The sequence below is a fragment of the Myotis lucifugus genome, unplaced genomic scaffold (genome assembly GCF_000147115.1).
Source record: "Myotis lucifugus unplaced genomic scaffold, Myoluc2.0 scaffold_21, whole genome shotgun sequence".
NCBI classification, from domain to species: Eukaryota; Metazoa; Chordata; class Mammalia; order Chiroptera; family Vespertilionidae; genus Myotis; species Myotis lucifugus.
Genome location: NW_005871069.1, coordinates 1,109,612 through 1,123,620, shown reverse-complemented (window position 1 = coordinate 1,123,620; position 14,009 = coordinate 1,109,612). Strand labels below are relative to the sequence as shown.

At 39.7% G+C, this 14,009-nt stretch overlaps 1 protein-coding gene across 1 annotated transcript in view; it reads right to left on the bottom strand.

Moving 5' to 3' along the window:
- Nucleotides 1-14,009, bottom strand: part of MYLK4 (myosin light chain kinase family member 4) — an 80,677-nt gene that overhangs the window by 40,524 nt on the left and 26,144 nt on the right. The window lies entirely within an intron of this gene.

Genomic DNA, 14,009 nt, shown 5'->3' with positions numbered 1-14,009 from the left:
ATCACTTGGGGAGCCTTTGAAAAATACCAATGCTAGTGTCCCATTCCAGACTAGTTATAGCCACACCTCTGGAGTGTGGCCACACTTTGGTATTTTATAAATGTGTAGAGCTGTCATATTAGCAAATGAAAACATAGAATGCCCACTTAAGTTTCAGATAAGCAACAAATACTTTTTTAGTATAAACATACCCATACAATATATGGGCCATTCATTATTTATCTCAAATTCCATTTTAACTGGAGCCTGTGCCCTAGGGTTGGCTGGCTAAGGTACCATTCCTCTAATTTGCAATTTTTCTTAAGTGGAAAGTGAATTCTGTTGCCTCAGTCAAGACCTCTATTTCAGATTTGGTTTACTAGGGTATAGTTCACCAAAATTTAATAGTATGTGCTGAAGACACATTAGGATTTGACAACAGAGAAATAAACAAGGCATTTCCTGCCCTCAAGAAACTAAGTCTAAAAATGAACTAAAATAAACTCTTCCAGCCCTGGCCAGTTTTGCTGAGTGGTTAGAATGTCGACCCAAGGAATGAAGGGTCGCAGGTTCGATTCCTGGTCAAGGGCACGTACCTCAGTTGCAGGTTCCTGGGCCCTGGTAGGGGCACATGTGGGAGGCGTCAATTGATGTGTCTCTCTCACATTGATGTTTATCTCTCTCTCTTTCCCTTCCTCTCTCCCTTCCACTCTCTCTAGAAATAAAAGGTAAAAACATCCTCGGGTGAGGATTTAAGTAATAATAATAGTAATAATAATAATAATATCTTCCTTACTTGAACATATATTTCATTAAAATAAGAAATAAGTTAGTTAAACTATTTACCTAAACAGTAAGTGATCGTGTTGATATTTTTGTTTATAAGAGAAGGTTGTTTGGAACAAGACTTACAGAATTAAAACCTCTTTAAATGGAGATATCAAAAAGTACATTCTTAAAAATTAACTTTTAAATGCTAGTTACCACTTCCCTCGTCTAGAGGTTTTCTGGCACTGAAAGGCACGGCCAGTTCTGGACAGTGCCTTCCTTGCTCTGAGGCTGCTTTCTGATTCGGAGTTAGAAGCTCTTAAGCCACGAGGTTTCTTAGGAGATTTGAAGCACGGTTTTCAGTGTTCTTTAAAGTTGATGTTTAAAATATTGAACAGGATGAGACCGAGGGACAAAGGGCTGAGTCACAGCTGGTATCTTATAGTGTCACACAATATTTGTTAATAATAATGTTCAAGATAAGGAAATTTGCAAGCCTTTCATTTTCCAAATCAGAGTGGTAAGTTTATCCTCCTGCTGTCTCTTGCACTAACTCGTGTCCAGGTGTGTTTTCTCGAGTGAAAGAAACAGAGTGGACCTTAGCCAGTCTGCTAGACTGTGCACAACTCTGCATACAACCACGGACGCAGGTCTAGGATTAAAACTCACCCTCCACAGGAGCCACACAGAAAACGTGCTGAAGCCTACAGCTCTAGGTTTATATTAATCCATCGATTACCATATATTGAGTATGGCTCTTTAATTAACCATAGCTTCACCAAGCTCATCTGTTATCCAGTTTGCATGCCTCTGAATTTCCCACAAGACCTGGTAAGAAAATCAGTTGCAGTAATTAATCTAAATCATGGCATTCTCACATCAACTAGTTTAGGAACCCAGGATAAAAGGGGGTGCGATGAGTGTAGCATGACATTTTCTGGATGAATGCAAGCTACACTTTTGTTAGTGTTTTTGATGTGTTAGCAGCCCCTTAACTTTACCCCCAGATGGTTCCATATCCTAAATATTCTTAGCTACCAGTTGCTTTCAAATTTTCTCATGAAAAAATAGTGAGGACGATAAATGTTATGTTCATTTTACCACAATTTTTAAGAAGTAATAAAAGCTAACTTCATATGTTTTGCTTTTTGGAAAGTGTCTGAGGAGAGAGTGTGCTGACACAGACAATGGTGGGCAGAGAGCAGTGCTGCGCTGAGGTTCCCCGGCTACATCACAGGAGTTACAGCGCCTGAATCAGAGCTCTCTGCTGACTTCCACGAATGAGCTAGTCATGCTTCAATGTTTGGTCTGTGGCCAAGGATCAAAATCATGAAATAATATGTTCCTCCCAGGCTCACCTTTGTAGAAATTCTTGCTCTCTTTCTGAGAGAAGTACATATTTGTCCCATGTAAAAAAAATGAAGGTGTTTTCCCTGCCAGAGAAGGAGATGAAGTGTTTGCATAGTAGAACTCACAACACGTGTGAAACTAAAATTCCCTGGGAAGTCCAAGACTTGTGGAGCCTTTTCTGTGCTGGTCGGGAGTCCGTGGTCGGTGATGCACCCCTACCACACAGGCACCCAAGCCTGTCGCTGCGTGGATTTGAGAGCCTTCCAGCTCCACTCAAAGCTCTCTCTGCTCCCCAGCTCCTTTTGAAAAATTTAGTGAGGACTTCTTTATAAAACAAAAGATTCTGAGTGAGCGATGCTGACTAGCACCTTGGTGAAAAAATAAATAAATAAATAAAAGATGACTAATTATCTCTTTTCTTCTTTCCCTCATTCCCAAAGGATTGAGGTGACTGCTATGTTGTTAGAACCTTCTAAAAATTAGAATTGGAACTATTATCAGTCATTTTAAATGAGCAACAGTTTTTAAGGTCATAAAGTCAATGTACTAGCAAGGGACATAGTGTGTTTTAAGTGTGATCCTATTTGGACAAATCCTGTAAAGCATGTACATATATGCTGATATGTGCATAAAAACTTCTAGGATAAACCATAAGAGGATTGACACTGTTTACTGTGGAGAGAGAAACATGAATTAGGACCATTGAGTAATCTCTCCTCCTTTTAGAGTTTCTGCACAATTTAAATTTGCTACCCCACACTAGTATGTATGTACACATTCATTCACTCATTCAAGATAATATGCTGGGTATACTCAGAGGAATAAGACGGAGCAGAGGACAGAAATGTCCTCACAATCTAGTAAAGAAAATTGATAAATACATTATTAAAATAATTATGTATTTGCTGTAATTGTTTAAGAACTTGGGTCCAAATACTGACATGTCCACTTTCTAGCTGTGTAATCTTGGGCAAGCTGCTCAACCTCTTCGTGCCTCAATTTTCATCTGTAAAACGAGGGTGATAATAACAGTTCCTGCCTTATAGTGTTTCTATGATCAGTACATGAATAAGCAAATGTAAAGCACTTAGAACAATGCCTGGTACATAGTAAGTTCTCAATAAGTGTATGATGTTATTATAGTAAAGATACAAGAAAGGCATTATAGCAGCATAGAAAAAAGAGATTTGTTTCTTCTGCCTGGGTCCTGGGTTATAAGGCTTTGAAGTGGAGATGCTCCTTGAGCCAGACCTTCAAAGATAAATAGGTTTTTGCCAGATGAATAGAAGGAAAGGGGCATTTAGGGAAACAGAAAAGTATGAGAAAAGGCAGGGAGATAGGACTTTCTGGACAGCAGCCTAAAACAGGCAATGTGAACTCCTGAACTTTCATTCCAGGAGTGTGTCGAGAAAGTGAAGAAGAAAGAGCAACTTTGTACATTTTTAAGGTCCAGTACATAATTTGTATGAAGTCTGACCCTTCATATGACATTTCAGGCTCACTTGTTAAATTGCTTTTCATAGTCTTCTTGGTAGAAGTTCACACCTGATCAAACATCTATATTGCCCTGGCTGGTTTGGCTCAGTGGATAGGGCGTCAGCCTTCGGACTGAAGGGTCCCAGGTTCAATTCCAGCCAAGGGCACATGCCTGGGTTTCGGGCTTTATCCCCAGTGGGGGACGTGCAGGAGGCAGCCAATCGATGATTCTCTCTCATCATTGATGTTTCTATCCCTCTTTCCCTCTCCCTTACTCTCTGAAATCAATAAAGATATATTTAAAATAATAAAATAAATAAGTAAATAAGAATATGTTGTTTTTTAAAAAAAATCTATAAATGAGCTAGTATTAAAAAATGAAAATCCTGAAATATAAAGCAGATACCTGTGCAGACCTGCAGAGCACAGACACGCAGCATAGAGCTGGCCTTCAGCCTCCTGCCACCCAATTTACACCTGCTTCTGGGGTTAAGTTATTTACAATACGCTGCTTGGCATCAAGAGATGACCTTATGACAGATCCATCAGCACCCATTTCTTTGGCTGTCCCCAAATGTAAGGTTAAACCGTGATCTTGTGATCCCAAATTAAAGTCTCAGTGAGGAAGCACTCATGTGCTTGAGACTCTGCACTCAGAGGCTTTTGCACACCTCATCTCATCCACTTCTCACCAGGATCCTATGAGATATTACTTCCTCCTTGTGGGGGGGAGGGAATTTAGATTCTGAGAAGTTAAGCAATTTGACCAAGTTCCTGACCAATAGCTCAGGATTTGTATCATGTCTTCTAACTACACTTTTGATACTCTTTTTTCACTGTTACATGCTGCCTCCTCTGGGAAATGCCTTAAACTCAGCACCCAAGATGTCAGCGTCATAAAACAATAGCGTGTTAGAGATGTAAGAAATCATGAATGTCTAGCCCTGTGGTCTCCAAACCACACACTCATTGCTCGTGATTCCAAATGCACTCTCAGCATCATCTATAGACGGCCCATGCCGGAGACTGCTATCCAATGTCCTTCTCCCTCCTTCTCTTCTAACACACACCTGGATCATGTGCTCTGCTGAAAACCACATTCTTCACCTCCTTCGCAGAGGAGATGGCCTCTGAGACATAAGAATAAAAGAATAAAACTTTAAGGAAAACTCCTTGCCCTTCCATCGCCCTCCCCTCTTCAAGCTGCCGGGAAAGAGCAGTTCCAGCAACCACTGTGGGACTGTGAGGAAAAGGTGAGAGTTTCAGAGATCTTGGCTATCCACCAGCACCTCGAATTTCTTTCTCTTAGATCTTTATGGATTTAAACCACCGGAACTGGAGTTCTGTTTGTAGAAGCTGTAAACAACTCTGAGTGATGCACGGGCTGGACATTAGCATGTGCTGTTCAAATGATTATTTATCCCGGTGTGGTTAGTCAACTTCATACTTACTTGAAAGAGCTTGGCTGGTGTTACTCAGTGGTTGAGCATTGACCTATGTACCAGGAGGTCACAGTTCGATTCTCGGTCAGGATACATGCCCTGGTTATGATGGGCTCAATCCCCAGTGCAGGTCGGGGGAGGGGGGAAAGAGGGAGGGGGGGAAGAGGGGGAAAAAGGGAAAAGGGGTCATGCAGGAGGCAGCTGATCAATAATTCTCTCTCATCATTGATGTTTCTATCTCTCTCCCTCTCCCTTCCTCTCTGAAATCAACAAAAATATTTTTTTTAAAAAACTCACTTGAAAGAGTTGTTGAATAAAAATAGCTTTTAGCCCTAGCTGTTTGCTCAGTGGTTAGAGCATTGGCCTGTGTACCTAAGGGTCCCAAGTTCAATTACGTTCAAGGGCACATATCTCGGTTGCAGGCTCCTCCCTGGCCTGGGCCCTGGTCAGGGCATCTGCAGGATGGAACCAATTGATTTATTTCTCTCACAAAAATATTTTTCTCTGTCTTTCCGTCTCTCTTCCACTCTCTCTAAAAATCAATGGAAAAATATCCTTGGGTGAGGATTTTAAAAAAAAAGGAATAGCTTTTAGTCATATATTTTCTCAACAGGAAGTGACAGCAGTGTAGCTGCTAATATAAAGGAGTGTGGATTTTTTTCTTGTAACTAATAAGGCTGGAAGTCACTAGTCTAATTTGATCCTTAAAGGGACTTCTTCAGGTGAGTTCTCTGGACTCATGATGTAGTTCTCTTGCTAGCATCCAGCTGACATTACGCTGGACTGCTGTTGCAGACAGACCCTCTAACAAGGAATGATCAAAACTGGGGGGCTCTTCTTAAGGAAAGTCAGCACTCTTCCCCAAAACCAAATGCTTCAAAGTGCAGGCTGAGCAGCCAAAGCTTGGGGTACATCCTTGAGTTACATCCAGTCACACATTGGGGAAAACACTACACCCAACTTCATGCATAAAGACCAGCACATTGAATGTTTATCTATGAGGGGAGGAAGAAGGGAGGGAAGTAGACAGGGAGGGGAAGGAGGGGAAGGAAGGGAGGGAGGATGGAAGAAAGGAAGGGAGGGAAGGAGGGAGAGAGGAAAGAGACAAGAGCAATGGGTAGTAATAAAAAGAGACAAACCAACAACACTTCTATGAACTAGAAGGCTGAAGCAAAATTTCCCTCATGTTTTATAATTGTCCCTGAGACTGGAAAGAGGCCCACCATTTCACAGGTAAAATTGTGAATTTGAAAACAATTAAATATAGTAATTTCTCACCTAGCTACAGAATTGAATGTTCAAATAATTTAGTATTAATTGACTGTGAAAATGCATGGCATTTTATAGGCCTTGAATTTCTTGCCTGTGTTTAATGATTTATTAATTATAAATGACATGTTATAATTCACAGTTTGTTTTTCTGTTATTTTCATTAGGGTAAGTCCTCAACAATTTCAAGTTCAGGTAGATGAGAAGTCTGTAAAAAACAAAATTATGGAATTTGCTTTTAAAAAAAGCACAAATTTTATTCCAGTTTTGTTAATTCAGTAATACAAATTAATAGCTAATAAAGTGAGGTTCAAGTGTGTGTCATATCAGATTCACATAAACAAGCAGCATTTGTAATCTGAAGAACTAGTTTGTCCTACTGCATATAAGTTCTATGACATCCTTAAATATTTTCTTTCTTATCCAGGTTACCAATCTACAATTTTGTTTACACTAGTATTTTTCATAGGTTTTTATTGATTTCAGAGAGAGGAAAGAAGAGGGAGAGAGAGATAGAAACATCAATGATGAGAGAGAATCATCAATCGGCTGCCTCCTGCAGGACCCCTCCTGGGAATGGAGCCCACACCCAGGCATGTGACCTCCTGGCTCATGGATCGACCTTTAGGGAATCGAACTGTGACCTCCTGGCTCATGGATCGACCTTCAACCATTGAGCCACACCAACTGGACTACACTAGTATTTTTAATTGAATCCTCTCCCTGCCAAATAGAACAAAGGTAAACCTTAAAAAGACTATTATTGCTAATTATTATTTAGTAAACTAATTATAAATTAGGGAAGCTTGACTACATGATGTTTTACTTTTTAAATGACTAGGATGCTAGTGTTCTCATATTTAAAGAAAATTTGAATTGTCCTTTTTGAATAAATAAAGTCAAAATTATTGCTGATATTTGTGTGTAGGTCAATAGGACCCGTCCAGTTCAAAACTCACCTCCTCAAAGTATCCTTTCTTACCTACTCTCACTCCACACTCTGCTCTTTCTTTAAATCCCATTAAACATAACAGTAGAGGGATTAGTGAAATGGCCAGGTACACATAAACACACAAGCACGCACATGCAGGGTCAAGAAAAGGCGACAAAAGTGGCAGCAGTAGTAGAATTTTGGAAGCTGGGGGAAGATGGATAAGTGGTATTCAACTAGGCATAGCCAGAAAAGGTGGATCTTAAGACAACAGAGAAGTTGGAGAAGCAACTTGAATTGTCCCATAAAACCCTCATAACCTCACCTAGAAAGTTTTTAAAAATACTGATTCCTATGCCCTATTCCCAGTAATTATGATTTAATTGTCTAGCATGAATTTTTAGATTTCCTAGGTCAGTGATGGCGAACCTTTTGAGCTCGGCGTGTCAGCATTTTGAAAAACCCTAACTTAACTCTGGTGCCGTGTCACATATAGAAATTTTTTGATATTTGCAACCATAGTAAAACAAAGATTTATATTTTTGATATTTATTTTATATATTTAAATGCCATTTAACAAAGAAAAATCAACCAAAAAAATGAGTTTGCGTGTCACCTCTGACACGCATGTCATAGGTTCGCCATCACTGTCCTAGGTGATTCGAATATGCAGCCGGGTTTTGGGACCCCTGCCCTAACATGAAAAACAGAGACTAAAACTAAATGAAAGAAAGCAAGTTGGAGGAAACAGAGATAATGTAGAGAAAAGAAAACAAAAAATAAATTATCAGTATCCTCAGAGAAATAAGAAAATGTATTAAATTTATGTAACAAGAATAGAATTCATTTAAAATGTCAGGATAAAAAAGAGCTTTTGGAAATTAAAACTATGGTAGTGGACAAAAAAACTTTAAGAAAACTTCTACAATAGAATAAAGACGTCTCCCTGGAAACAAAGCAACCAGATACATAAAAGAAAAATAGAAGCAAACAAAAAAGAAATTTAGATAAGAGTAGGAGCTCCCACATTCAAATAGTAGAAGCTCCAGAACAAGAAGAAGAGAAAATAAAATTGTCCAAGAAAGTTTCCCAGACTAAAGAATATGAGAGCCCAACACATGTCCTGCACAATGGGTGAAACACCCGTACAAGGTTTATCACTGTAAAATTTCAGCATGTCAGAGACAAATAGAGGGTCTCACAAGCTGCTAGAAAGAAAAATATATGCCACATACAAAGGATCAGGATTCTGAACTTATTTAGACTTCTCAATAGCAGTATGAAAGCTAAAAAACAATGGTACAATGCCTTCCAAATTCTGGGGGGCAAACAAATCCAACCAGAATTATACAAATAAACTATTATCCAAGTGCATGTGTAAAATAAAGGTATTTTCAGACATGAAATATCTAAAAAGTATTATATTCCTCTATCGCTTCTCATGAAACTATTAGAAGATCTATTCTAGTTAAACAAAGGAGTAAAACAAGAAAGAAAAGCAAGGGATATCCAACAGAGATTACCCAACATAGGATACAGGTCTCTCCAGACCAATGGGGAATAGAAATCCTAGGATATGAGCTGTGCTTCAGGCTTCATGGGCAACTGCTGTACAGAGAAATAAAATTCATACTGATCATACATCTCTGGGAGAAATTTATCAAGAAGATAAAATTGATAGGGTACCTAATATATCTGAAGATATGTAGCAAATACTTAGACAATTAATAAATGTGTTTCAATTTAAGTGGGGGTTTTTTTAAATAAGCAAGTTTTTTTTTTAATCTAGCAACCAGTTACTCTAAGAAAGGGAAGGCCAAGTCAGAAATAAAAATTCACAGTAGTGCTCTACATTTCTCTCAAGCATGATCAGAATTTTCAAAATCACAACTGAAACACTGGATTTTCATGTAACCACAAATTATAATATAACTATTTTGGGGGAATACGGGCAGGATGCAGGATATAAAACTCAGAATATAAAAGAATCAGCTAAAACAAATGAAAATGTTTATCTCTGGCAAGGAAGAAATGGGGACAAGATGGGTAGGGACTGCTGTTTGTCACCAAAAGCTTTGTAGAACTTTATGACTCTTTAAATTACGTAAATGTATATTTGTCTTGTTTGTTCATTGGTTGTTTTCAGTTTTATATCCCATGTACGAGTGAAAACATGTGGTTCTTAACTTTTTCCATCTGATATATTTCGCTTAGCATAATACTGTATTATCAAGATTCATGTTGTCACAAATGTCAGTATTTCACCTTTCTTTCTGGCTGAGTAGTATCCCATTGTATAAATGTACCACATCTTTATCCAATTATACATCTAAAGACCCTTCAGCTATTTCCATATCTTGGTCATCATGAATAATGCTGCAATGAACATAGGAGTACGTATATCTTTATGAATAAATTTTTTCAAATTTTTTGGGTGGGTACCCAGAAGAGAGATTGTTGAGTCATATGGTAACGATATTCTTAATCTTTTGAGAAACTTCCATACTGTTTTCATAGTGACTGCACTAGTTCACACTCCCACCAGCAGTGAATGAGGGTTCCTTTTTCTCTATAACCTCTCCAACACTTGTGATTACTGCTCTTGTGGATAACAGCCATTCTAACAGGTGTGAGGTGGTATCTCATTGTACTTTTTATTTGTATTTCCTTAATAGCTAATGAAGTTGAGCTTTTTTTTTTTAATTTGAACGGTTACCATTTTTATGTCTTCATGGGAAAAGTGTCTGTTCAGGTTCTCTGCCTAGTTTTTAATTGGATTGTTTGGGGTTGAGTTGCATGAGTTCTTTATATATTTTGGATATTAACCCCATTTTTGAGGTGTTGTTTGCAAATATCTTCTCCCATTCAGTTGGTTGCCTTTTTGTTTTGTTGATGGTTTCTTTTTTGTGTACAGAAGCTTTTTAGTTTAATATAGTCTCACTCACTCATTTTTAATTTTAGTTCCCTTGTCTTTGAGGTCAAATTCATAAAATCCTCTCCAAGGTCCATAAGTTTACTGCATAGCTATGCTTTCTTCTATGCTCATAGACACAGACAACAGTATAGTGGTTACCAGAAGAGAAAGGGGGATAGGTACAAGTAGTAAAGGTTAAACAGGTCAAATATATGGTGATAGAAGGAAATTTGGCTTTGGATGATAAACACACAATGCAATATACAAATGATGTATTATAGAATTCTACACTTGAAATCTATACAATTTTATTAACCAATGTTACCCCAATAAATTTAAATGAATAAATACATAAATTATGTAATATATAATATGATAAATTTATGTAAAAATACATTTTTATGTAAAAATATTTTATATATAAAATGGTTTAATTATCAGTTAATTGACTGCCCAAATTTTTAGCATGACAATTTGAGACCTTTTTATATTACCCTAATGATTCACTTTTACACTTAATAAATCACATTGTCAGTGATACACACTCTCATATTTTTACTTTTTTAAATGAAAGCTATGTGAGCTCTGATAATTATTAAGATGAAGTTTTAAATGTAACCTTTCCCATCCCAGTGGAACATCAGGAAGTTTATTTTAAAAGCTTAAAGTTGAAACAAATTTGCTCCAGCAGTTCAGCACTCAGATATTTGGAAGTGCACAAGATGCAAAGGTCTGTCAAAAAATGACACGACTGCCCTCATCCCAGCCTCTCTGAGACTCTCTAGAGCTCACTGGCACCTCAGGGTCTGCATTTGTCCTTTCATTTTGAATCCATTTTCCATGTTTTTTCTCTTCACTTGTGCCCCAGTCAGAGCTCCTCATAAAGTTTTGGTTTTGGCTTTTGCATCCTCAGTAAGAGCTCAGGTGGAAGTGGCTGGGCTGTGGGTGGCTCAGACTCCAGGCATTCCTGGCTAAATAGGTTGTTAGCAGCCATATCATTTCTGGGCTCTGAGACAACTTGGTTGTCTTCTACACAGAGTTATTTTGTTGGTTTCTGATACCCTTCACACTGGCTCTATGACTGATCATTTTACAGATGCCCTTGTCCTCCTTCAGGTTCCCTGTAGCCAAGAATGCCCCAGAACTTATTTGTATGAGCTAAACGTATAAAGGACATTCCAGTGGCTGCTTAGTCATCATCACCAAGACCCTGGACTCTGCTGGTCCTGCTTCTGAGGGTCCCTCAGGAATGTGTTCTCAGTAGGGGTATATTAGGAAAAAGCAACAGGAATCCCAGAGGGTTCAGATCCATAGGAGCTATGAAAGGGGTGTTCCGACTTTGATCAAGCTGAGAAGCCATGCTCTAACTCAAGCAGAAAGGCAGGCCTGTAGAGACCTTCTGTCCCCCTGTGCTGAGGAATGAAAGTGTGGAGGGTCAGTGAGAGCTGTGGGGGACATAGAGGAGGAAAGAAAAGAATACAGCCTTTTTTTTTTTTTGCCAAGTGAAAACAACACTATGAAAATTCATCCTTTAGACCTTTTTTTATTTTTTTTAAATTAAATCTCTGTATAATATTCTTTATTTCAGTCAGTGTATGCTTAATTTCTAGTTGGTCCTTTTTCATAACCTCCAGGGTCTCACTAGATTTCTTGAGGGTCTCACTAAATTTATCGACGGTTTCTAGAAAATTCTTGAAAAACCTTAGAAGTGTGGTTTTGAACTCTATATCCAGTAGTTTGTCTTCCTCCATTTCTGTCATTTGTGACCTGTTTCTTTGTCTCCGCATTTTTTATGCTTCCCTGTGTTGATAGAGTGGCTTTGTGTGCTAGGTGTCCTATAGGGCCCAGTGGCTCAGCCTCCCCAATTACCTGAGGTGGACACTCTTGGTGCACCCCTTTGTGGGCTTTGTGCACAGTCTTGTTGTAGTTAAGCCTTGATTGTTGTAGGTATCACTGGGAGGAATTGACCTCCAGGCCAATTGGCTGTGAGAATCAGCTGTGTCTGCAGTGGGAGAACTTCTGTGCTGGAAACACCCCTCCAGGGCAAGACTTGCTTCAGTGGGGCTTTGGTGCACACTGAGTCTGCCTCTTGAGTGTGTCACTTATGGATGTGAGGAGTTGAAATCTGGTATCTGACCACTGGGTACAATGGCTCCTGGATCTCCAAGGAGGTGCAAAGTCAGCCACAGCCTGAGGCCACCCAGCAGGAGCTACAGCAAGATCTGCAGATTTCTCCTCTCTGTTTGGGGTTTGGAAGTTTTGGAGCTCTCTGACTCAGCTGCAGTTTGTTAGGTTAGGCTGTGAAAGGACAGGCCATTCATATACAAAGGCTGCTGCGCACAGCTTGGGTGGGGTTGTAGATTGGGTGGGGCGGGGTCTCAGGGGATCACCAGGGCAGAGCAATCAGCAATGGCTGCCAGTCAGCCATCTCCGCGTCTCCGTGTCTCCGCATCTCTGCGTCCCTGCGTCTTGTGCCCCCACGCAGTAACAATGATCCCTGCAAGCACCTCTGCAAGAAAGCCACCCTCGCTTTCCAACCCAATGCCAGATAGTTCAGTTTCTCCCCGTAGGAGTCTGGATCCCCAGAGTCTCGCCAGAAACTGGAGTTCAGAGCAGTTGGGAGCTTGTATCTCCCTTCCAATTGAAAACAGCGCACTCAGCTGCCAGCCCATTTTGCATGCCTCCACACCTTTGCTCTTGGCGCCTCCACTCCTCCTACCCAGTCTCAATGCGCTTTTTTCTTTCCTTCTAGTTGTAGAACTTCCACTTAGCCAGCTTTCCCATGGTTCTGGATGAGAGCCATTTTGTCTTTTAGTTGTAGTTTTGGTGTGGTTGTGGGAGGCAGCACGTACAGGTGTATACCTTATGCTGCCATGTTGGTTCTCCCTAAATTAAACCTTGATATGCAGAGCATTGTTAAAAATAACCTCAAAGGTACTGGGGGAATGTGCCTCAGAATTCAGCCTACACCGGGACTCAAGTATTTAAAAAATAAAGTTTGGAGAGTCCCAGGAGTTCATCTCCTTCAAACCCATTGTATGATATCCTGACAAGTGGTCATACAGCTTCAAGCTGATGACTGCTAGTATTGGGAAGGTCTATTCTTATTTACCAATGTTAGTACTTCTGGTCCCTTATCTTTAAGATGCTAACATGGAGGAGTTTACCAAGGAGCAAGGGGTGGCCAATGGTGCTGAGCTGTCTCTTCCCTCGGCAGACTTCTCTCATTTTCAGTTGCGCACATTACCAAACGTCTCACACTGTTAAGGGGCCATTTCTAAACCATTTCTAAAAATGCTAAGAAATAATCAGCATCTCCAATGAATTTAGGGAATGAATACTGCTTACAAGTCCAAAAATGGTGCTGTGACTCTATAACTGCAGGAATGCAAAAAAAAAAAGTAAAATGTGTCAAGTTACAGACTCACTTTTGTAATAAAGAGCAGAGAAGATGTAGTAGGTGAGAGGAAGGAAGGCGGTCTGGGCACACAAAGCCTACCCATTTGCCAGGAAATGGTTTTATGTTTTGAGAATGTAAGTGAGTGGTTTGCATGAAACCAGATCTTAGTATGAGGTGTCTGCTTAAGTAAATCCCATCCTTGTCACACTCTCCTCTTAGCCATTACTCTCCTCAAACTTAGAGGAGACAAAAGCCAAAAAGCCATGCTCAGAGTTGCTAGGCCATTATAAGAGGAGAATGCACAAGGAAGAGTAGGAGTGGCTCAGAGAAAGCCCAGACCAAGCAGCCTCCAATTCCCTGGCTCAGTTACTGTACAATTAACCATGTGATACTCAGGCTGAAACAAATTTCTGTATAAACACTGGATGATTACCTTACAGCAGGAAAGACCAACTTTGTGATATGTCAAATTCTGTTATT